A 26,312-nucleotide genomic window follows, 5' to 3' on the forward strand; every position below is an offset into this window, starting at 1 on the left:
TCAACGTCACCCCTACAACATCCACGCTCACTCCTGCAACATCCACGCTCACCCCTACACCATCCACGCTCACCCCTACACCATCCACGCTCACCTCTCCAACATCCATACTCACCCCGACACCATCCACTCTCACCCCGACACCATCCACTCTCACCCCCCACACCATCCACGCCCACCCCAACCCCATCCACTCTCACCCCTACAACATCCACGCTCACTCGTACACCATCCACGCTCACCTTTACAACCTCCACGCTCACCTTTACAACCTCCACGCTCACCCCCTACACCATCTACGCTCACCCCTACACCATCCACGCTCACCCCTACACCATCCACGCTCAATCCTACATCATCCAAGCTCACCCCTACACCATCCACGCTCACCCCCTACAATAGCCACGCTCACCCCTACACCATCCACGCTCACGCCTACAACATTCACGCTCACTCCTGCAATATCCACACTCACCCCTGCAACATCCACGCTCACCCCCTACACCATCTACGCTCACTCCTACATCATCAATGCTCACCTTTACAACGTCCACGCTCACCCCTACACCATCCACGCTCACCCCTACACCATCCACGTTTACTCCTACAACACCCACGTTCACTCCTGCAACATCCACGCTCACCCCTACACCATCCACGCTCACCCCTACAATAGCCACGCTCACCCCTACACCATCCACGCTCACCTCTACACCATCCACCCACACCCCAACACCATCCACGCTCACCGCTACAACATCCACCCTCACTCCTACACCATCTACGCTCACTTCTACAACATCCACGCTCACCCCTACACCATCCACCCTCACCTTTACAACATCCACTCTCACCCCTACACCATCCACGCCCACCCCTACAACATTCACGCTCACTCCTACAACATCCACGCTCACCCCTACACCATCCATGCTCACCTCTCCAACATCCATACTCACCCCGACACCATCCACTCTCACCCCAACACCATCCACGCCCACCCCAACCCCATCCACTCTAACCCCTACAACATCCACGCTCACTCCTACACCATCCATGCTCACCTTTACAAAGTCCATGCTCACCCCTACACCATCCACGCTCACCCCTACACCATCCACGTTTACTCCTACAACACCCACGCTCACTCCTGCAACATCCACGCTCACCTCGCCAACATCCACACTCACCCCAAAACCATCCACGCTCACCCCAACCCCATTCACTCTCACTCCTACACCATCCATGCTCACCTTTACAACCCCCACGCTCACCCCCTACACCATCTACGCTCACTCCTACATCATTCATGCTCACCTTTACAACGTCCACGCTCACTCCTACACCATCCAAGCTCACCCCTACACCATCCACGCTCACCCCTACAATAGCCACGCTCACCCCTACACCATCCACGCTCACCCCTACAACATTCACGCTCACTCCTGCAATATCCACGCTCACCCCTGCAACATCCAAGCTCACCCCCTAACCATCTACGCTCACTCCTACATCATCCATGCTCACCTTTACAACGTCCACGCTCACCCCTACACCATCCACACTCACCCCTACACCATCCACGTTTACTCCTACAACACCCACGCTCACTCCTGCAACGTCCACACTCTCTCATACAAAATCCACGCTCACTCCTGCAACATCCACGCTCACCCCTACACCATCCAGGCTCACCCCTACAATAGCCACGCTCACCCTTACACCATCCACGCTCGCCTCTACAACATCCACGCTCAACCCTACACCATCCACGCTCACCACTACACCATCCACGCTTTCCCCTATACCATCCATACTCACCTCTACACCGTGCATGCTCACTCATACAACATCCACTCTCACCGCTACACCATCCACGCTCACCTTTACAACATCCACTCTCACCCCTATACCATCCACGCTCACCCATACAACATTCACACTCACTCCTGCAACATCCACGCTCACCTCTCCAACATCCATTCTCACCCCGACACCATCCACTCTCACCCCAACACCATCCACGCCCACCCCAACCCCATCCACTCTCACCTCTACAACATCCACGCTCACCCCTACCACATCCAACCTCACTCCTACACCATCTACTATCACTTCTACAACATCCACGCTCACCACTACACCATCCACGCTTTCCCCTATACCATCCACACTCACATCTACACCGTCCATGCTCACTCATACAACATCCACTGTCACCCCTACACCATCCACGCTCACCTTTACAACATCCACTCTCACCCCTACACCATCCACGCTCACCCCTACAACATCCACGCTCACTCCTGCAACATCCACGCTCACCCCTACACCATCCACGCTCACCCCTACACCATCCACGCTCACCTCTCCAACATCCATACTCACCCCGACACCATCCACTCTCACCCCGACACCATCCACTCTCACCCCCCACACCATCCACGCCCACCCCAACCCCATCCACTCTCACCCCTACAACATCCACGCTCACTCCTACACCATCCACGCTCACCTTTACAACCTCCACGCTCACCTTTACAACCTCCACGCTCACCCCCTACACCATCTACGCTCACCCCTACACCATCCACGCTCACCCCTACACCATCCACGCTCAATCCTACACCATCCAAGCTCACCCCTACACCATCCACGCTCACCCCCTACAATAGCCACGCTCACCCCTACACCATCCACGCTCACGCCTACAACATTCACGCTCACTCCTGCAATATCCACACTCACCCCTGCAACATCCACGCTCACCCCCTACACCATCTACGCTCACTCCTACATCATCAATGCTCACCTTTACAACGTCCACGCTCACCCCTACACCATCCACGCTCACCCCTACACCATCCACCTTTACTCCTACAACACCCACGTTCACTCCTGCAACATCCACGCTCACCCCTACACCATCCATGCTCACCCCTACAATAGCCACGCTCACCCCTACACCATCCACGCTCACCTCTACACCATCCACCCACACCCCAACACCATCCACGCTCACCGCTACAACATCCACCCTCACTCCTACACCATCTACGCTCACTTCTACAACATCCACGCTCACCCCTACACCATCCACCCTCACCTTTACAACATCCACTCTCACCCCTACACCATCCACGCCCACCCCTACAACATCCACGCTCACTCCTACAACATCCACGCTCACCCCTACACCATCCATGCTCACCTCTCCAACATCCATACTCACCCCGACACCATCCACTCTCACCCCAACACCATCCACGCCCACCCCAACCCCATCCACTCTAACCCCTACAACATCCACGCTCACTCCTACACCATCCATGCTCACCTTTACAAAGTCCATGCTCACCCCTACACCATCCACGCTCACCCCTACACCATCCACGTTTACTCCTACAACACCCACGCTCACTCCTGCAACATCCACGCTCACCTCGCCAACATCCACACTCACCCCAAAACCATCCACGCTCACCCCAACCCCATTCACTCTCACTCCTACACCATCCATGCTCACCTTTACAACCCCCACGCTCACCCCCTACACCATCTACGCTCACTCCTACATCATTCATGCTCACCTTTACAACGTCCACGCTCACTCCTACACCATCCAAGCTCACCCCTACACCATCCACGCTCACCCCTACAATAGCCACGCTCACCCCTACACCATCCACGCTCACCCCTACAACATTCACGCTCACTCCTGCAATATCCACGCTCACCCCTGCAACATCCAAGCTCACCCCCTAACCATCTACGCTCACTCCTACATCATCCATGCTCACCTTTACAACGTCCACGCTCACCCCTACACCATCCACACTCACCCCTACACCATCCACGTTTACTCCTACAACACCCACGCTCACTCCTGCAACGTCCACACTCTCTCATACAAAATCCACGCTCACTCCTGCAACATCCACGCTCACCCCTACACCATCCAGGCTCACCCCTACAATAGCCACGCTCACCCTTACACCATCCACGCTCGCCTCTACAACATCCACGCTCAACCCTACACCATCCACGCTCACCACTACACCATCCACGCTTTCCCCTATACCATCCATACTCACCTCTACACCGTGCATGCTCACTCATACAACATCCACTCTCACCGCTACACCATCCACGCTCACCTTTACAACATCCACTCTCACCCCTATACCATCCACGCTCACCCATACAACATTCACACTCACTCCTGCAACATCCACGCTCACCTCTCCAACATCCATTCTCACCCCGACACCATCCACTCTCACCCCAACACCATCCACGCCCACCCCAACCCCATCCACTCTCACCTCTACAACATCCACGCTCACCCCTACCACATCCAACCTCACTCCTACACCATCTACTATCACTTCTACAACATCCACGCTCACCACTACACCATCCACGCTTTCCCCTATACCATCCACACTCACATCTACACCGTCCATGCTCACTCATACAACATCCACTGTCACCCCTACACCATCCACGCTCACCTTTACAACATCCACTCTCACCCCTACACCATCCACGCTCACCCCTACAACATCCACGCTCACTCCTGCAACATCCACGCTCACCCCTACACCATCCACGCTCACCCCTACACCATCCACGCTCACCTCTCCAACATCCATACTCACCCCGACACCATCCACTCTCACCCCGACACCATCCACTCTCACCCCCCACACCATCCACGCCCACCCCAACCCCATCCACTCTCACCCCTACAACATCCACGCTCACTCCTACACCATCCACGCTCACCTTTACAACCTCCATGCTCACCTTTACAACCTCCACGCTCACCCCCTACACCATCTACGCTCACCCCTACACCATCCACGCTCACCCCTACACCATCCACGCTCAATCCTACACCATCCAAGCTCACCCCTACACCATCCACGCTCACCCCCTACAATAGCCACGCTCACCCCTACACCATCCACGCTCACGCCTACAACATTCACGCTCACTCCTGCAATATCCACACTCACCCCTGCAACATCCACGCTCACCCCCTACACCATCTACGCTCACTCCTACATCATCAATGCTCACCTTTACAACGTCCACGCTCACCCCTACACCATCCACGCTCACCCCTACACCATCCACCTTTACTCCTACAACACCCACGTTCACTCCTGCAACATCCACGCTCACCCCTACACCATCCATGCTCACCCCTACAATAGCCACGCTCACCCCTACACCATCCACGCTCACCTCTACAACATCCACACTCACCTCTACACCATCCACCCTCACCCCGACAATATCCACGCTCACCCCTACAACATCCACCCTCACCCCAACACCATCCACGCTCACCACTACAACATCCACCCTCACTCCTACACCATCTACACTCACTTCTACAACATCCATGCTCACCCCTACACCATCCACCCTCACCTTTACAACATCCACTCTCACCCCTACACCATCCACGCCCACCCCTACAACATCCACGCTCACTCCTACAACATCCACGCTCACCCCTACACAATCCACGCTCACCTCTCTAACATCCATACTCACCCCGACACCATCCACTCTCACCCCAACACCATCCACGCCCACCCCAACCCCATCCACTCTAACCCCTACAACATCCACGCTCACTCCTACACCATCCATGCTCACCTTTACAAAGTCCATGCTCACCCCTACACCATCCACGCTCACCCCTATACCATCCACGTTTACTCCTACAACACCCACGCTCACTCCTGCAACATCCACGCTCACCTCGCCAACATCCACACTCACCCCAACACCATCCACGCTCACCCCAACCCCATTCACTCTCACCCCTACAACATCCACGCTCACTCCACCATCCATGCTCACCTTTACAACCCCCACTCTCACCCCCTACACCATCTACGCTCACTCCTACATCATCCATGCTCACCTTTACAACGTCCACGCTCACTCCTACACCATCCAAGCTCACCCCTACACCATCCACGCTCACCCCTACAATAGCCACGCTCACCCCTACACCATCCACGCTCACCCCTACAACATTCACGCTCACTCCTGCAATATCCACGCTCACCCCTGCAACATCCACGCTCACCCCCTAACCATCTACGCTCGCTCCTACATCATCCATGCTCACCTTTACAATGTCCACGCTCACCCCTACACCATCCACACTCACCCCTACACCATCCACGTTTACTCCTACAACACCCACGCTCACTCCTGCAACATCCACGCTCTCTCATACAAAATACACGCTCACTCCTGCAACATCCACGCTCACCCCTACACCATCCACGCTCACCCCTACAATAGCCACGCTCACCCTTACACCATCCACGCTCGCCTCTACAACATCCACGCTCACCCCTACACCATCCACGCTCACCACTACACCATCCACGCTTTCCCCTATACCATCCACACTCACATCTACACCGTCCATGCTCACTCATACAACATCCACTCTCACCCCTACACCTTCCACTCTCACCTTTACAACATCCACTCTCACCCCTACACCATCCACGCTCACCCCTACAACATCCACGCTCACTCCTGCAACATCCACGCTCACCCCTACACCATCCACGCTCACCCCTACACCATCCACGCTCACCTCTCCAACATCCATACTGACCCCGACACCATCCACTCTCACCCCGACACCATCCACTCTCACCCCCACACCATCCACGACCACCCCAACCCCATCCACTCTCACCCCTACAACATCTACGCTCACCCCTACAACATCCACGCTCACCCCCTACACCATCTACGCTCACCCCTACACCATCCACGCTCACCCCTACACCATCCACGCTCACTCCTACACCATCCAAGCTCACCCCTACACCATCCACGCTCACCCCTACAATAGCCACGCTCACCCCTACACCATCCACGCTCACCCCTACAATAGCCACGCTCACCCCTACACCATTCACGCTCACCTCTACAACATCCACGCTCACCCCTACACAATCCACGCTCACCACTACACCATCCACGCTCACCTTTACAACATCCACTCTCACCCCTACACCATCCACTCTCACCCCTACAACATCCACGCTCACTCCTGCAACATCCACGCTCACCTCTCCAACATCCATACTCACCCCGACACCATCCACTCTCACCCCAACACCATCCACGCCCACCCCAACCCCATCCACTCTAACCCCTACAACATCCACGCTCACTCCTACATCATCCATGCTCACCTTTACAAAGTCCATGCTCACCCCTACACCATCCACGCTCACCCCTACACCATCCATGTTTACTCCTACAACACCCACGCTCACTCCTGCAACATCCACGCTCACCTCGCCAACATCCACACTCACCCCAACACCATCCACGCTCACCCCAACCCCATTCACTCTCACCCCTACAACATCCACGCTCACTCCACCATCCATGCTCACCTTTACAACCCCCACTCTCACCCCCTACACCATCCAAGCTCACCCCTACACCATCCACGCTCACCCCTACAATAGCCACGCTCACCCCTACACCATCCACGCTCACCCCTACAACATTCACGCTCACTCCTGCAATATCCACGCTCACCCCTGCAACATCCACGCTCACCCCCTAACCATCTACGCTCGCTCCTACATCATCCATGCTCACCTTTACAATGTCCACGCTCACCCCTACACCATCCACACTCACCCCTACACCATCCACGTTTACTCCTACAACACCCACGCTCACTCCTGCAACATCCACGCTCTCTCATACAAAATACACGCTCACTCCTACAATAGCCACGCTCACCCTTACACCATCCACGCTCGCCTCTACAACATCCATGCTCACCCCTACACCATCCACGCTCACCACTACACCATCCACGCTTTCCCCTATACCATCCACACTCACATCTACACCGTCCATGCTCACTCATACAACATCCACTCTCACCCCTACACCTTCCACTCTCACCTTTACAACATCCACTCTCACCCCTACACCATCCACGCTCACCCCTACAACATCCACGCTCACTCCTGCAACATCCACGCTCACCCCTACACCATCCACGCTCACCCCTACACCATCCACGCTCACCTCTCCAACATCCATACTCACCCCGACACCATCCACTCTCACCCCGACACCATCCACTCTCACCCCCCACACCATCCACGACCACCCCAACCCCATCCACTCTCACCCCTACAACATCCACGCTCACCTTTACAACCTCCACGCTCACCCCCTACACCATCTACGCTCACCCCTACACCATCCACGCTCACCCCTACACCATCCACGCTCACTCCTACACCATCCAAGCTCACCCCTACACCATCCACGCTCACCCCTACAATAGCCACGCTCACCCCTACACCATCCACGCTCACCCCTACAATAGCCACGCTCACCCCTACACCATTCACGCTCACCTCTACAACATCCACGCTCACCCCTACACAATCCACGCTCACCACTACACCATCCACGCTTTCCCCTATACCATCCACACATCTACACCGTCCATGCTCACTCATACAACATCCACTCTCACCCCTACACCATCCACGCTCACCTTTACAACATCCACTCTCACCCCTACACCATCCACTCTCAACCCTACAACATCCACGCTCACTCCTGCAACATCCACGCTCACCTCTCCAACATCCATTCTCACCCCGACACCATCCACTCTCAACCCAATACCATCCACGCCCACCCCAACCCCATACACTCTCACCCCTACAACATCCACGCTCACCCCTACCACATCCACCATCACCCCAACACCATCCACGCTCACCGCTACAACATCCAACCTCACTCCTACACCATCTACTCTCACTTCTACAACATCCACGCTCACCCCTACACCATCCACCCTCACCCCACAACATCCACTCTCACCCCTACACCATCCACGCTCACCTTTATAACATCCACTCTCACCCCTACACCATCCACGCTCACTCCTATACCATCCACGCTCACGCCTACACCATCCACGCTCACCCCTACACCATCCACGCTCACTCCTACACCATCCACGCTCACTCCTACACCATCCACGCTCACCCCTACCACATCCACGCTCACCCCCACCACATCCACTCTCACCCCTACACCATCCACGCTCACCACTACACCATCCATGCTTTCCCCTATACCATCCACACTCACCTCTACACCGTGCATGCTCACTCATACAACATCCACTCTCACCACTACACCATCCACGCTCACCTTTACAACATCCACTCTCACCCCTACACCATCCACGCTCACCCCTACAACATTCACGCTCACTCCTGCAACATTCACGCTCACCCCTGCAACATCAACGCTCACCTCGCCAACATCCACACTCACCCTAACACCATCCACGCCCACCCCAACCCCATTCACTCTCACCCCTACAACATCCACGCTCACTCCTACACCATCCATGCTCACCTTTACAACCTCCACGCTCACCCCCTACACCATCTACACTCACTCCTACATCATCCATGCTCACTTTTACAACGTCCATGCTCACCCCTACACCATCCACGCTCACCCCTACACCATCCACATTTTCTCCTACAACACCCACGCTCACTCCTGCAACATCCACGCTCACCCCTACACCATCCACCCTCACCCCTTCAACATCCACGCTCTCTCATACAAAATCCACGCTCACTCCTGCAACATCCACGCTCACCCCAACACCATCCACGCTCACCCCTACAATAGCCACGCTCACCCCTACACCATTCACGCTCACCTCTACACCATCCACGCTTTCCCCTATACCATCCACACATCTACACCGTCCATGCTCACTCATACAACATCCACTCTCACCCCTACACCATCCACGCTCACCTTTACAACATCCACTCTCACCCCTACACCATCCACTCTCACCCCTACACCATCCACGCTCACCCCTACAACATCCACGCTCACTCCTGCAACATCCACGCTCACCTCTCCAACATCCATTCTCACCCCGACACCATCCACTCTCACCCCAACACCATCCACGCCCACCCCAACCCCATCCACTCTCACCCCTACAACATCCACGCTCACCCATACCACATCCACCATCACCCCAACACCATCCACGCTCACTGCTACAACATCCAACCTCACTCCTACACCATCTACTCTCACTTCTACAACATCCACGCTCACCCCTACACCATCCACCCTCACCCCACAACATCCACTCTCACCCCTACACCATCCACGCTCACCTTGACAACTTCCACTCTCACCCCTACACCATCCACGCTCACCCCTACAACATCCACGCTCACTCCTGCAACATCCACGCTCACCCCTACACCATCCATGCTCACTTTTACAAAGTCCATGCTCACCCCTACACCATCCACGCTCACCCCTACCCCATCCACGTTTACTCCTACAACACCCACGCTCACTCCTGCAACATCCACGCTCACCTCGCCAACATCCACACTCACCCCAACACCATCCACGCTCACCCCAACCCCATTCACTCTCACCCCTACAACATCCACGCTCACTCCACCATCCATGCTCACCTTTACAACCCCCACTCTCACCCCCTACACCATCTACGCTCACTCCTACATCATCCATGCTCACCTTTACAACGTCCACGCTCACTCCTACACCATCCAAGCTCACCCCTACACCATCCACGCTCACCCCTACAATAGCCACGCTCACCCCTATACCATCCACTCTCACCCCTACAACATCCACGCTCACTCCTGCAACATCCACGCTCACCTCTCCAACATCCATTCTCACCCCGACACCATCCACTCTCACCCCAACACCATCCACGCCCACCCCAACCCCATCCACTCTCACCCCTACAACATCCACGCTCACCCCTACCACATCCACCATCACCCCAACACCATCCACGCTCACCGCTACAACATCCAACTTCACTCCTACACCATCTACTCTCACTTATACAACATCCACGCTCACCCCTACACCATCCACCCTCACCCCACAACATCCACTCTCACCCCTACACCATCCACGCTCACCTTGACAACTTCCACTCTCACCCCTACACCATCCACGCTCACCCCTACAACATCCACGCTCACTCCTGCAACATCCACGCTCACCCCTACACCATCCATGCTCACCTTTACAAAGTCCATGCTCACCCCTACACCATCCACGCTCACCCCTACACCATCCACGTTTACTCCTACAACACCCACGCTCACTCCTGCAACATCCACGCTCACCTCGCCAACATCCACACTCACCCCAACACCATCCACGCTCACCCCAACCCCATTCACTCTCACCCCTACAACATCCACGCTCACTCCACCATCCATGCTCACCTTTACAACCCCCACTCTCACCCCCTACACCATCTACGCTCACTCCTACATCATCCATGCTCACCTTTACAACGTCCACGCTCACTCCTACACCATCCAAGCTCACCCGTACACCATCCACGCTCACCCCTACAACATTCACGCTCACTCCTGCAATATCCACGCTCACCCCTGCAACATCCACGCTCACCCCCTAACCATCTACGCTCACTCCTACATCATCCATGCTCACCTTTACAATGTCCACGCTCACCCCTACACCATCCACACTCACCCCTACACCATCCACGTTTACTCCTACAACACCCACGCTCACTCCTGCAACATCCAAGCTCTCTCATACAAAATACACGCTCACTCCTGCAACATCCACGCTCACCCCTACACCATCCACGCTCACCCCTACAATAGCCACGCTCACCCTTACACCATCCACGCTCGCCTCTACAACATCCACGCTCACCCCTACACCATCCACGCTCACCACTACACCATCCACGCTTTCCCCTATACCATCCACACTCACATCTACACCGTCCATGCTCACTCATACAACATCCACTCTCACCCCTACACCTTCCACTCTCACCTTTACAACATCCACGCTCACCCCTACACCATCCACGCTCACCCCTACACCATCCACGCTCACCTCTCCAACATCCATACTCACCCCGACACCATCCACTCTCACCCCGACACCATCCACTCTCACCCCCCACACCATCCACGACCACCCCAACCCCATCCACTCTCACCCCTGCAACATCCACGCTCACCTTTACAACCTCCACGCTCACCCCCTACACCATCTACGCTCACCCCTACACCATCCACGCTCACCCCTACACCATCCACGCTCACCCCTACAACATTCACGCTCACTCCTGCAACATTCACGCTCACCCCTGCAACATCCACGCTCACCTCGCCAACATCCACGCTCACCCCCTACACCATCTACGCTCACCCCTACACCATCCACGCTCGCCTCTACAACATCCACGCTCACCCCTACACCATCCACGCTCACCACTACACCATCCACGCTTTCCCCTATACCATCCACACTCACATCTACACCGTCCATGCTCACTCATACAACATCCACTCTCACCCCTACACCTTCCACTCTCACCTTTACAACATCCACTCTCACCCCTACACCATCCACGCTCACCCCTACAACATCCACGCTCACTCCTGCAACATCCACGCTCACCCCTACACCATCCACGCTCACCCCTACACCATCCACGCTCACCTCTCCAACATCCATACTCACCCCGACACCATCCACTCTCACCCCGACACCATCCACTCTCATCCCCCACACCATCTGCGACCACCCCAACCCCATCCACTCTCACCCCTACAACATCCACGCTCACCTTTACAACCTCCACGCTCACCCCCTACACCATCTACGCTCACCCCTACACCATCCACGCTCACCCCTACACCATCCACGCTCACTCCTACACCATCCAAGCTCACCCCTACATCATCCACGCTCACCCCTACAATAGCCACGCTCACCTTTACAACATCCACTCTCACCCCTACACCATCCACGCTCACCTTTACAACATCCACTCTCACCCCTACACCATCCACTCTCACCCCTACAACATCCACGCTCACTCCTGCAACATCCACGCTCACCTCTCCAACATCCATTCTCACCCCGACACCATCCACTCTCAACCCAACACCATCCACGCCCACCCCAACCCCATCCACTCTCACCCCTACAACATCCACGCTCACCCCTACCACATCCACCATCACCCCAACACCATCCACGCTCACCCCACAACATCCACTCTCACCCCTACACCATCCACGCTCACCTTTATAACATCCACTCTCACCCCTACACTATCCACGCTCACCCCTACAACATCCACGCTCACTCCTGCAACATCCACGCTCACCCCAACACCATCCACGCTCACCTTTACAATGTCCACGCTCACTCCTATACCATCCACGCTCACGCCTACACCATCCACGCTCACCCCTACACCATCCACGCTCACTCCTACACCATCCACGCTCACCCCTACACCATCCACGCTCACCCCTACCACATCCACGCTCACCCCCACCACATCCACTCTCACCCCTACACCATCCACGCTCACCACTACACCATCCATGCTTTCCCCTATACCATCCACACTCACCTCTACACCGTGCATGCTCACTCATACAACATCCACTCTCACCACTACACCATCCACGCTCACCTTTACAACATCCACTCTCACCCCTACACCATCCACGCTCACCCCTACAACATTCACGCTCACTCCTGCAACATTCACGCTCACCCCTGCAACATCAACGCTCACCTCGCCAACATCCACACTCACCCTAACACCATCCACGCCCACCCCAACCTCATTCACTCTCACCCCTACAACATCCACGCTCACTCCTACACCATCCATGCTCACCTTTACAACCTCCACGCTCACCCCCTACACCATCTACACTCACTCCTACATCATCCATGCTCACTTTTACAACGTCCATGCTCACCCCTACACCATCCACGCTCACCCCTACACCATCCACGTTTTCTCCTACAACACCCACGCTCACTCCTGCAACATCCACGCTCACCCCTACACCATCCACCCTCACCCCTTCAACATCCACGCTCTCTCATACAAAATCCACGCTCACTCCTGCAACATCCACGCTCACCCCAACACCATCCACGCTCACCCCTACAATAGCCACGCTCACCCCTACACCATTCACGCTCACCTCTACACCATCCACGCTTTCCCCTATACCATCCACACATCTACACCGTCCATGCTCACTCATACAACATCCACTCTCACCCCTACACCATCCACGCTCACCTTTACAACATCCACTCTCACCCCTACACCATCCACTCTCACCCCTACAACATCCACGCTCACTCCTGCAACATCCACGCTCACCTCTCCAACATCCATTCTCACCCCGACACCATCCACTCTCACCCCAACACCATCCACGCCCACCCCAACCCCATCCACTCTCACCCCTACAACATCCACGCTCACCCCTACCACATCCACCATCACCCCAACACCATCCACGCTCACCGCTACAACATCCAACCTCACTCCTACACCATCTACTCTCACTTCTACAACATCCACGCTCACCCCTACACCATCCACCCTCACCCCACAACATCCACTCTCACCCCTACACCATCCACGCTCACCTTTACAACTTCCACTCTCACCCCTACACCATCCACGCTCACCCCTACAACATCCCCGCTCACTCCTGCAACATCCACGCTCACCCCTACACCATCCACGATCACTTCTCCAACATCCATACTCACCCCGACACCATCCACTCTCACCCCGACATCATCCACTCTCACCCCGACACCATCCACTCTCACCCCAACACCATCCACGCCACACCCAACCCCATCCATTCTCATCCCTACAACATCCACGCTCACCCCTACACCATCCACGCTCATCCCTACACCATCCACGCTCATCCCTACACCATCCACGCTCACTCCTACACCATCCACGTTTACTCCTACAACACCCACGCTCACCCCTACAACATCCACGCTCACCCCTACAATAGCCACGCTCACCCTTACACCATCCACGCTCACTCTACAACATCCACGCTCACCCCTTCACCATCCACGCTCACCACTACGCCATCCACGCTTTCCCCTATACCATCCACACTCACATCTACACTGTCCATGCTCACTCATACAACATCCACTCTCACCCCTACACCATCCACGCTCACCTTTACAACATCCACTCTCAACCCTACACCATCCACGCTCACCCCTACAACATCCACGCTCACTCCTGCAACATCCACGCTCACTCCTACACCATCCATGCTCACCTCTCCAACATCCATACTCACCCCGACACCATCCACTCTCACCGCGACACCATCCACGCTCACTCCTACACCATCCACGCTCACCTTTACAACCTCCACGCTCGCCTTTACAACCTCCACGCTCACCCCCTACACCATCTACGCTCACTCCTGCAACATCCACTCTCGCCCCTACAATATCCACGCTCACCCCTACACCAGCCACGCTCACCCCTACACCATCCACGCTCACTCCTACACCAGCCACGCTCACCTCTCCAACATCCATACTCACCCCGACACCATCCACTCTCACCGCGACACCATCCACTCTCACACCCCACTCCATCCACGCCCCCTTCTTGGGTGTCTGTATATACATCTGGGGTTATGTGTTTCCTCTCTCTCGTAAATTTAGCTCTTCTGTACCTGATGATGACTGCTTGTGTTGCAACCGAAACGTCGTACGCTATTGTTATTTTATTATTTTTTATTTATACGTGACTTTACCGAAAAAAACAAAGAGTAATTCTTGCAGTCACGAAAGCTTCGAATCAAGTCTGAACCACCTCTACGGGGAGGTATGAGGTCTGTGTCTTTGTGTTGTCTCTGCTTGTGCATCTGCCTTTGTGTCTTGGCTTGGATTTGTGTCTCTGTGCTGTCTCTGCCTGTGTGTGGGCCTTGGTGTTTCCGAGTGTGTGCTGCCGTGCCCCCTTTGTTCCATGCATACCTCATGCTAATTTGTCCCATTGTCTCTCAGCCTCACCTTCTCTGCCTATTTAAGGCGACTTCACTGTGTGCGTGTCTGTGCTGGTTCACTCTACTTGGATGTCTATGTGTGTGTGCGCGGTCTGTATTTTAAATTTCATACTTAACTTGCAATTTAACAATCTTTGAAATAGCGTAATCAACCAGACTATGCGTTAATTGTGTTTTGACCGACCGTCTGTGTTGCTTTATATGGTTTCCAAATTATGCTAAACCCTGATTGTTTGGTATGCTTCTCTCTCTGTTGTACCCTGTTGTATCTGTATTAGTTCCCCCCTACTTGGGTGTCTGTATATACATCTGGGGTTATGTGTTTCCTCTCTCTCGTAAATTTAGCTCTTCTGTACCTGATGATGGCTGCTTGTGTTGCAACCGAAACGTTGTATGCTATTGTTATTTTATTTTTTATTTATACGTGACTTTACCGAAAAAAACAGAGTAATTCTTGCAGTCACGAAAGCTTCGAATCAAGTCATCCAGACTGTTTGATGCCACTCTTTTGGGGATCAACCAGGAGCACAGAATAAAGGTTTTATGAGCGATGACCTCCAAAAGTATAGTTGAAGGTTGATTGTTTTATACATCTGAATGTGCGACAGGTCTTTCCAAGCATGGCCTACGACCATATCACCCTGAATGCGCCCGATCTCGTCTGATCTCGGAAACTAAGCAGGGTCGAGTCTGGTTAGTACTTGGATGGGAGACTGCCTGGGAATAGCAGGTGTTGTATGCTTTTGTTTACTTGGATGTGGATGGCTCGCTTTTTACACTTCGACTCATCCAGTGAGTGCACCTGCCAATTTCACGTCGATATGGTGTACTGCATTGGGATCAATATTTTCTTGTAAAATAATGTTTGATGCCACTCTTTTGGGGCTCAACCAGGAGCTCAGAAACAGGTCCCTGCAGGGTGGGCTGGTAGGACAAGTCTCTGCGCTGTCTATTACTGATTTTATACACCCAACAGCACGAGATTTCACTTCGTTAAAGTATTGAAAGGGGACGGACGGACGTACGGACACATTAATCTATTGCAGGCTGGTACACTCAGTTTACAACTTCGTTCCTACCAGTATAAAGGTTTTTTGAGCGATGACCTCCAGAAGTAAAGTTGAATATTGATTGTTTTATACATCTGAATGTGCGACAGGTCTTTCCAAGCATGGCCTACGACCATATCACCCTGAATGCACCCGATCTCGTCTGATCTCGGAAGCTTTGCACGGTCGAGTCTGGTTAGTACTTGGATGGGAGACTGCCTGGGAATACCAGGTGTTGTAGGCTTTTGTATATTTGGATCTGGATGGGTCGCTTTTTACACTTCCACTCATCCAGTGAGTGCACCTGCCAATTTCACATCGATATGGTGTACTGCATTGGGATCAATATTTTCTCGTAAAATACTGTTTGATACCACTCTTTCGGGGCTAAACCAGGAGCTCAGAATAAACGTTTTCATGAGCGATAACCTCCAGTAGTATAGTTGAATGTTGATTGTTTTATACATATGAGTGTTCGACAGGTCTCTGCAAGCACGGCCTACGTCCATATCACCCTGAATGTGCCCGAACTCGTCTGATCTCGGAAGCTAAGCAGGGTCGAGCCTGGTTAGTACTTGGATGCGAGACTGGCTGGGAATACCTGGTGCTGTAGGCTTTTGCATTGTTATATCTGGATGGGTCGCTTTTTACACTTCGACTCATCCAGACTGTTTGATGCCACTCTTTCGGGGCTCAACCAGGAGCTCAGAATATAAGTATTCATGAACGATGATTTCCAGAAATATAGTTGAACTTTAATTGTTTCATACATCTGAATGTGCGACAGGTGTGTGCAAGCATGGCCTACGACCATATCACCCTGAATGCGCCCAATCTCGTCTGATCTCGGAAGCTAAGCAGGGTCGAGCATGGTGAGTACTTGGATGGCAGACTGCCTAGGAACACCAGGTGTTGTAGGATTTTGTATTTTTGGATCTGGATGGGTCGCTTTTTACACTTCGACTCATCCAGTGAGTGCACGTGCCAATTTCACGTCGATATGGTGTACTGCATTGGGATCAATATTTCATCGTAAAATAATGTTTGATGCCACTCTTTCGGGGCTCAACCAGGAGCTCAGAATAAAGATTTTATGAGCGATGACCTCCAGAAGTATAGTTGAATGTTGATTGTTTTATACATCTGAATGTGCGACAGGTCTTTCCAAGCATGGCCTACGACCATATCACCCTGAATGCGCCCGATCTCGTCTGATCTCGGAAGCTAAGCAGAGTCGAGCCTGGTTAGTACTTGGATGGGAGACTGCCTGGGAATACCAGGTGTTGTAGGCTTTTGCATTGTTGTATCTGGATGGGTCGCTTTTTACACTTCGACTCATCCAGTGAGTGCACCTGCCAATTTCACGTCGATATGGTGTACTGCATTGGGATCACTATTTTATTGTAAAATACTGTTTGATGCCACTCATTCGGGGCTAAACCAGGAGCTCAGAATAAACGTTTTCATGAGCGATGACGCCGACGTGTTCAGTGAGCACGATTCGGATGTGGGCCGGACTGACCTTGTTAAGCACCAAATTGACACCGGTGCCGCCCAACCAATTAAACTCCCCGCATACCGAGTGGGCGCGCCTGAACGGGCCCAGATTAAAGAGGCCATCGTGGAAATGCTCCGAGATAACATAATCCAGCCCTCAGCGAGCCCCTGGTCTGCCCCGGTGGTACTGGTGATGAAAAAGGATGGGTCGACCCGGTTTTGTGTTGATTACCGAAAGTTGAACGCAGTCACCCTCGGCGATGCCTTCCCCATCCCCCGCATCGATGACACCTTTGACAGCCTCGCGGTGGCGCGGTATTTTTCCACCCTCGATCTAGCATCCGGGTACTGGCAGGTGGATATGGCGGAGGAGGATCGGCCAAAGACTGCATTTACCAAACCGATGGGACTGTTTGAGTTTCGGATACTCCCGTTCGGACTCACTAATGTGCCTGCGACGTTCCAGTGGTTGATGGAGCTGGTGATGCGGGGCTTGCAGTGGGAACAGTGCCTAATTTACCTGGATGACGTGATAGTGTTCAGTATATCTCTGTCTGTGGACTGGTCCAGGTTATGAGAGGTGTTCCAGCGACTGCGAGCAGCCCATCTCAAACTCAAGCCACGTAAGTGTAATGTTGCGCAGCACAAGGTGGAGTACCTTGGACACCGAATCAGCGAGGCAGGGTTGCGCACCGATCCGGAGAAGGTACGCGCCATAGTGGAATGGCCATGGCCAAGGAACCTGACGGAGATCAGGTCATTCTTGGGGCTCGCCACCTATTTTCATCGATTTGTAAAGGGATTCAGCGAGATTGCACGCCCCCTCACCCAACTCACTTCCCCTAAGAACCCTTATCAGTGGACGGAGGCCGCCTGACGGCCTTCACCACCCTCAAAGACCACCTCACCCATACCCCCACCCTGGCTTTCCCGGATTTTTCCACCGATTTGATTTTGGACACCGACGCCTGCAGCTATGAGCTGGGCGCGGTGTTGTCACAGGTGCAGGATGGGATGGAGCGGGCCATCGCATACGCCAGCTGGACCCTGAGCAGGGCCGAGCTGAACTATTGCGTGACCCGTCAGGAACTGTACGCCGTGATCTTCACATGTAAACAGTTCTGGCCGTATTTGTATGGCAGAAAATGTCGGGTGCGGAGTGACCATTATGCTCTGCAGCTCCATCTCACATTCAAGAAACCGCGGGGGCAGATGGCCCGATGGCTGGCGCAGCTGCAGGAATACAACCTGCAGATCGAGTACCGGGTTGGGCGGATGCACGAAAATGTGGACACCTTGTCGAGGCAGCCCATGGTGTGCGCCGAGACGAGGGCGGAGGAGGCCTGCCCATGCTTCATGGGGGACGCTGCCAACAGGCAACGCCCCCCCGGGAGCGCACTGAGACCCCCCTCTCGCGAGAGAGAGTGCAGTATGCGCCGCGGAGACCCCTACAGAAGGAGCCGACGGACTGCCCCACCCTAACCGGGCGGATCCAAGAGGACGTCGGCTGCGCCTTCCCGGGCCTGGACGACGAGCAGTTGAGACAGACCCAGCAACGGGACCCGGATCTGGCGGCAGTGGAAGCGGCCCTGCGGGAGAAGAAGAGCACCCTACCAGGACCCTGGAGTGGTTTGTATGCCCGGTTGTGTGTGCAGAACGGGGTGGTAAGAGGGTGCATCTGTGTTCCCGCCCAGGTGCGACCCCAGCTGCTATGGCTGGTGCACGACCACCTGCTCGGGGGCCATGATGGGGAACGGCGCACTAGGGAGACCCTGCGTCGCCAATATCTCTGGCCCAAATTTTCGCAAGACGTGGCCGCCTGGGTACAGGGCTGCCGCGCGTGTCAGCAATGCGGGCCGAAACCGGCGCAATATCAGGTACCCCTGAGGCCGTTCCGCGTCAGTCGGACAAACCAGCTGGTTGGGCTCGACCTACAGGGGCCATTTCCGCGATCCCACCGGTGGAGTATTTCGCACGCTATCCCGTGGCGGTGGCCATCCCCGATAAGACGGCCCATGTGGTGGCCTGGGCATTCGTGGAGCACTACGTACTTAAGCACGGGATCTCCGAATGGGTCATTACCGAGCAAGGTAGTGAGTTCGAGGCAGAGCTGTTTCAGGCGCTGTGCCGCGAGTTCGGAATCCAGAAGGACCGAACCACGGCGTACCACCCCCAGGTGAACGGTATGGTGGAGCGTATGAACCAGACCTTAGCTGGGAAGCTCAAATGCATGGTGGCCGCAACTCAGCAGGACTGGGACGAACACCTCCCCTATGCCCTGTTCGCCTACGCCACCACAGTACACACGTCTACGGGACAGACCCTGTTCCTAATGATGTGTGGCCGTGAGTCTCGTCTACCTGCAGATCTGCTGTTCGGCGTTCCCCCACTGCAACGGGATGAGGGGAGCCGCCCCGTGGAGCACCTGATGGAGACTCTGCGAGGGGCCCGGGGCCGGGCCTACCCACAAGGAGAGGCCGCGCATCGGCACCAAGAGCAGGGCGCCCGGCCCCTTATGGAGCCCCCCTTCTACTCGGCGGGCTCTAACGTGTGGCTATACACCCCGTCGTGTCGGGGCTGGACAGCTGGGGAAACTGACCACCTACTGGCGCGGACCCTGGACCGTGGGGCGGCAGATCTCCCCCTGGACGGTGCTGATTCAGGGCGGAGACAGGGGCCGAGAGATGGTGGTCAACGTCCGCCAATTAAAACCATGGAAGGCAGCCCCAGCAAGGGAGAACCCCGCAGTTTGGGTACCCCGAAATCCCGGGGTCCCAACACCCTCCATGCTCGGCCCCGAGGGGTCACGGCCCAGGCCGGGGGGGGCGGGGACGATGGCACCTAAACCCTGCTGCCTCTGAGTTTGTTCCCCAGCCCACAGGTGCCGAGGGACGAGAGGAGCCATTGGAATGGAGGAAGAGACCGCCGCTAAAAGCCCAAAAGACGGAGCCACCACCCCCGAGGCCAGCCACGAGGGCCGGGCGAGTCCCGCGGACCCCGCGGCGCTACCTCGTGGGGGCAACCCAGGCGAGATGCTCCAGTCAACCCGGGACGGAGACTGGCACCTCGGCGGGCTATGTGGTGCCATAGCAGCGAAGCCACTCCGTCGGAGCCATGCCTGCAACGCCACCACGGGAGAGCGTGCAGGCCGAAGCTGCTTCTCCCTCACCATCCCCAAAATGAGCACACAACACACACACCCCCCACGTAGGACCTCGTGGGGAAGTCACCTGGCCTCCAGGTTTTCACCCAGGGGCCTTCTTCGTAGGGACATCCCTCACGGTTTCCTGGGGCCAGGGAATTGTCCGACTTCCCCCAGGTTGAATTACACCACAGAGCCGTGAATTGACGTGCAATTGCATGCTCACGACAAGGCTACTCAGTCACCGCGGTTAGGTCCACACGAGCACCAGGGGAAGCATCCGATTGGCCGGCAAAGTACGCTTCCACGCCGTGGCCAATGGCAACGGCCCAACGGCGGCCCCTGTTGATGGGTAGAGAGGGAAGCGGACGTCTGTGAAGGCACCGAGGTGGGCGCACCAATGGCAGTGGGGTAACGCGGGTTAGCCGGGCAGACCTTTGATGTAGAGAGGGATAAAATGGGAGAGGAGAGCGACGATGGGGGTTCGCGTTCTCCTCAAATGAGCGATCGGAGCAGTCAGCTTGCCGGCCACTGGGTCGTCCGTGGGACGAGTCTCAGCGAAGCCAGGCCCCGCTCCCCGCAAGAACCTCGTGCAGCCTCGTCTCTCCGCGACGGCCCACGCATCGCAGGCGGAACGTGAGTACGAAAGCGAGAGTGGGGAGTTTCACTCCAAGGGGACGAGGTAGATCAGGTTTAGACCATCGAGAGATAGGTTAAACCTGCCCTGCTGACCCGGACTGACTCGGGTAATAGTAGCCCACAGACACGCCAGGAATAAATCGTCAGTGATCAACAAACCTTGTGTGGTTTCTGCGAGTGTGGAACGGGCACATGGTGGTGTGAGTCCGCTCGTCGTGGTACGGGGATTTGCACGTGGGTAACTCTGTTGAGGCGGCCATTGTGTGCGGGCCCGACCGGGGTTCCTGCGTCGTACCCTGTGTTTGTGCGCGAGTGTGTATTTACCCACGTGTTTGCGCTCGTCCCTGCGCGTAGCTCGTGATTAGCGTGTGTGTGTGGCGAGCGGCGGCGGACTCGTACAGGGACACGTGAGGTTACTCATCCGCCCTTGTGTTTAACGTGTGCGTCAGGTAGACAGGCGGCGTACACGCAAAATTATCCATACTGCCTTTGTTTAGCGTGTGCCCGCGGTGAGCGACGGTGGACTCGCCTGGGTACACGTGGGATTATCCCTACAGCCCTTTAAACAATCTCCATTGCCCGCCCTCGGTGGCAACGCGTGTGCGAAGGACGTCATTGCCCTCTGACCCCCGGTTCAGCGCGTGAGAGTGGTGCGTGGGGTTGTGTGAACGGATACGTCGCGTTTGAGTGGCTGAGAAGCGACAGATTGATTCCAGGCAGCCATGCGCCAGCCCCGAGCTATGCCCCCCAAACAGAACCTGCGGACCCGAGGGGCTCCAGCGCGAGGAGAGGAGCTGGGGAGCGGCAGCCCTCTCCCCACGAGTGAGCAGTTGGATAGTGGCGACTCTCACATGAGCGAGGAGTCCGGAACCTGCAGCTCTCCCGAGATCAACCCTCCCCCGGAGGGGGAGCCAGGGGCCCACGTCCCTCACAATATCGCGTCCCTCCTGCGTTCTCTGCGGCTGTGCCGATCTGATTATAGAGTGCTTTGGGAAGGGTAATTGCTCGAAACGTGTTTTGATGTTGCGCGCCAGTTCCTCGTGAGAGTGGACCGGGCTCTTATTTTCGTAGAATCGCAGCCACGCGCTCTGCTCGGGAGTCGCGAGCGACGCGCGGTTGCGTGAGGCGCTGTCTGCTGCTACTGCAGCAGCTGCAGTAGCCGAGGAGGGCTCTGTCTCAACCGAGAAAGCGGTGATATAGAGGATGTGTCACCCATCCTCACACACTCGCACAACACAAACAGCACGCATACCTTCCGCACTCGACATCACGCATGCCTAACGCATCAAGGGTCGGAGGTCAGGGATCACCACGTCACGCACGCGGCACGCTCGGGCGGGGAAGAGAGATCGGGGTGTGAGCACGACGTGCACGAAACGCAATCCGATGAGTGAGTGGTTGACACTCGGATCGGATTGGTGCGGAGAGCGGATCGGGAAAGAGCGAGAAGTGGGAGAAAGGTAATTGGTGGAGAAGAGGTTTAAAAGTGACTGAAAAACGTGGAACTGGGTTGGTTTGATGATGAGTGTTGCTGTAATGTACGAGCGGTGACAACGAAATAAATAAGTTGAAGTACACCAGCCCGAGTCTCCTTTTCAATGTGTCCTCGTCGTCCTCACCATGTCTGGACGTGGCAAGACCGGTGGTTAATCTCGAGCCAAGGCAAAGTCCCGTGCAGCACACTCGCACGAATATTTTCATAACCAAACGCTCTCAGCATTGAGCGTTTGGTTACAAAAACATGTTTTCTGTCGGTAGGTTTTCGCAGTGCATAGTTGTGTACCAAAATGATTTCAGAGTCATGGTTTCGAACAACCATGCAGTAAAATCTATTTCATTCGTGGTGGTCTCAACAAAGAGCATATTCTATACACGATATTTGAATGTTGCGATAATTTTCACCCGAATTATGGGGAAGTGAAATCCAAACAATGGAAAGAGGTTTTACATCTGACACTTGTTATGACCTCGTTATTACATCTTAAAAAATGTGCAGTTTCAAAGATTAACATCTTATTTAGATGATGTATACTGAATGGTGCCAAAACAACCACTGCACGGTCTCTCGTGGTTTTAATCGAGTATCTTTTTTTGGAAGGGTATTTTCTTGAGAAAGGAGCAGCGCTTAAGGACACCAAAGCAGCTCATAGCCACTTGACTTTGATGCGGCATTCTCCAATGATACAAACCACGAGCGTCGAGTTTGTTATGAACACGGCTTCCCCATCGAGCCCTTTGCAAGCTGACGACCCCAATCAACACGCTCTCTTAGCATCACGTCACGACTCCACGGACCAATGAGAGCGCGCTCTGCGCCAGAGATCTCTGATCTCCAGGTTCGCAGCGCGCTAACCGTTGCACCACCGCTCCCCACACTTTCACAAACAAAGACAAAGATCCCCCGTGTAGCCTTAACAGAATGTTGGGGCAGGTACTGTTAGCGACTACCTATGAAGAACGGCACGGTACACGAGGGCATAAGTGACCAACACCATCCCCGGCCGCATTTGTCTCCCTAGTCGTGATGTTTACACAACGTGTTGATTTCAGGCTGAATTAGCGAGGCCAATAACCGATTCAGACAATCGTCACTTGTCTTTGCCGTGAGCGGGAATCGAACTGATTGGCCGGCTTCGTGGCGAAGTGCGTTAATCACAACACTACCGCTCCCCACATTCACCAGCTCACACAAAGACACAGATCCCGCAGCACCTACCCCCCAACAGCCCTAACAGATTATTAGGGCAGGTGCTGTGAGCAAGCACCTGTGAAGGCCAGCACGGCTTGGCGAATGGGTTATTGTATGCTTGAGAACTTGAGAGGGTGGGTGGGTGGTTTGTGAGTTATTGATTGGATTTCTCCAGTATAAATACATATTCTAATTAATTTGTACGTAGGTATCTTAAATAAATATTCGGACAATGGAACATCTATTTACATTCGTATTCACGCGTTGTTATACGAAGTGTATTTGTTGGGGTGTGTGTGTGCACCTTCTACCAACAGTCTGTTCAGAAGGGTGCGCGAGGCGCGTGTGAGTGGTTCGTGTGCTGGGTTCCTCTCTGATTCGTGTACCAAGGAGCACGTGACTCGCCGTGGCGTCACCCAAATCGCCAGTTGCCTCGCAACGAGTTGTCCGACGCGCCGTCACGAGGCCCTAACCGATGTCACGTGGTCCTAACTGCCATTTTGAGCAGAGGCGTTGAGCAGAGAGCTGCGTTCTTGCGATGCTCAAGATTTCCAAATGATGACCTCATACGAGAATATTGCACGAAAAGATATTGACATGGTGAGTGGAGCGAGTGTTGCTGTGTGTGTGTGTAGATTCCTGTGTGGGGAGTAGGCAGGGCTGTTGTGTCGCTAGAGGAGTAGCGCGAATTTATATTCCACGGTGGTTGGTATTTAGTGAAAAAGTCATGGGCCTCCTCTTTGTCTACTCAGACTCAAAACGATTACAGTATCTGATTCAACGTGTTAAAACATCACCTATGTAAAGAGCCCCCGTTGAAAACATCAGCATAGGGGAGACAAAGGTGGCCAGGCGTGGTGTGCCGTGCTGCTCTTCAGCACAGCACTGGTCCAAGGCTGCCAGGGGGATCTTCGTCTCTGTAGCTGTATATGAGGAGCATGCTTAGCGGCACGCTTCACGATTTTCTTCCTCCGCCTCCCCCCCGTTCCCTCCCTTTCGACTCCGGATTCTGAGAAGCCTGCGAAGTCCCCCTCCACAGCCGCTTGGGCCGAAGTGGTCGCAGACTACGAGGCGAACCAAGGTACTGAACATCTTTGAAAACGAGCTGTATAGTTCATCGTATTCCTCCAGTATGAATATAGATTGAGATTCTGATTCTGACTAGGGGCAGGTGCTCATAGCAAGTACCAATCAGCACCACCACTCACTTTCCTCAAATAGCTTTGACGTGCCCGTCCTTGATCGATAGTAAACAATAATTTAATACCGACGATGAGTACATC

At 54.7% G+C, this 26,312-nt stretch overlaps 3 non-coding genes and 2 pseudogenes across 3 annotated transcripts; all 5 read left to right on the plus strand.

Annotated features, from left to right (window-relative positions):
* The first annotated feature begins 16,636 nt into the window (after positions 1 to 16,636).
* Positions 16,637 to 16,755, plus strand: LOC142907572 (5S ribosomal RNA). The gene has a single exon (XR_012931098.1). It is a non-coding gene; the product is annotated as a 5S ribosomal RNA (ribosomal RNA).
* A 432-nt stretch (positions 16,756 to 17,187) lies between these two features.
* LOC142907579 (5S ribosomal RNA) lies at positions 17,188 to 17,306 on the plus strand. Its single transcript, XR_012931105.1, has one exon. It is a non-coding gene; the product is annotated as a 5S ribosomal RNA (ribosomal RNA).
* A 253-nt stretch (positions 17,307 to 17,559) lies between these two features.
* On the plus strand, positions 17,560 to 17,678 carry LOC142907584 (5S ribosomal RNA; annotated as a pseudogene).
* A 186-nt stretch (positions 17,679 to 17,864) lies between these two features.
* On the plus strand, positions 17,865 to 17,983 carry LOC142907536 (5S ribosomal RNA; annotated as a pseudogene).
* A 252-nt stretch (positions 17,984 to 18,235) lies between these two features.
* LOC142907560 (5S ribosomal RNA) lies at positions 18,236 to 18,354 on the plus strand. The gene has a single exon (XR_012931086.1). It is a non-coding gene; the product is annotated as a 5S ribosomal RNA (ribosomal RNA).
* Positions 18,355 to 26,312: the final 7,958 nt, after the last annotated feature.

Source organism: Petromyzon marinus, chromosome 79, assembly GCF_048934315.1.
Source record: "Petromyzon marinus isolate PM22_M1 ecotype Great Lakes invasive population chromosome 79, UKy_Petmar_22M1.pri1.0, whole genome shotgun sequence".
NCBI classification, from domain to species: Eukaryota; Metazoa; Chordata; class Hyperoartia; order Petromyzontiformes; family Petromyzontidae; genus Petromyzon; species Petromyzon marinus.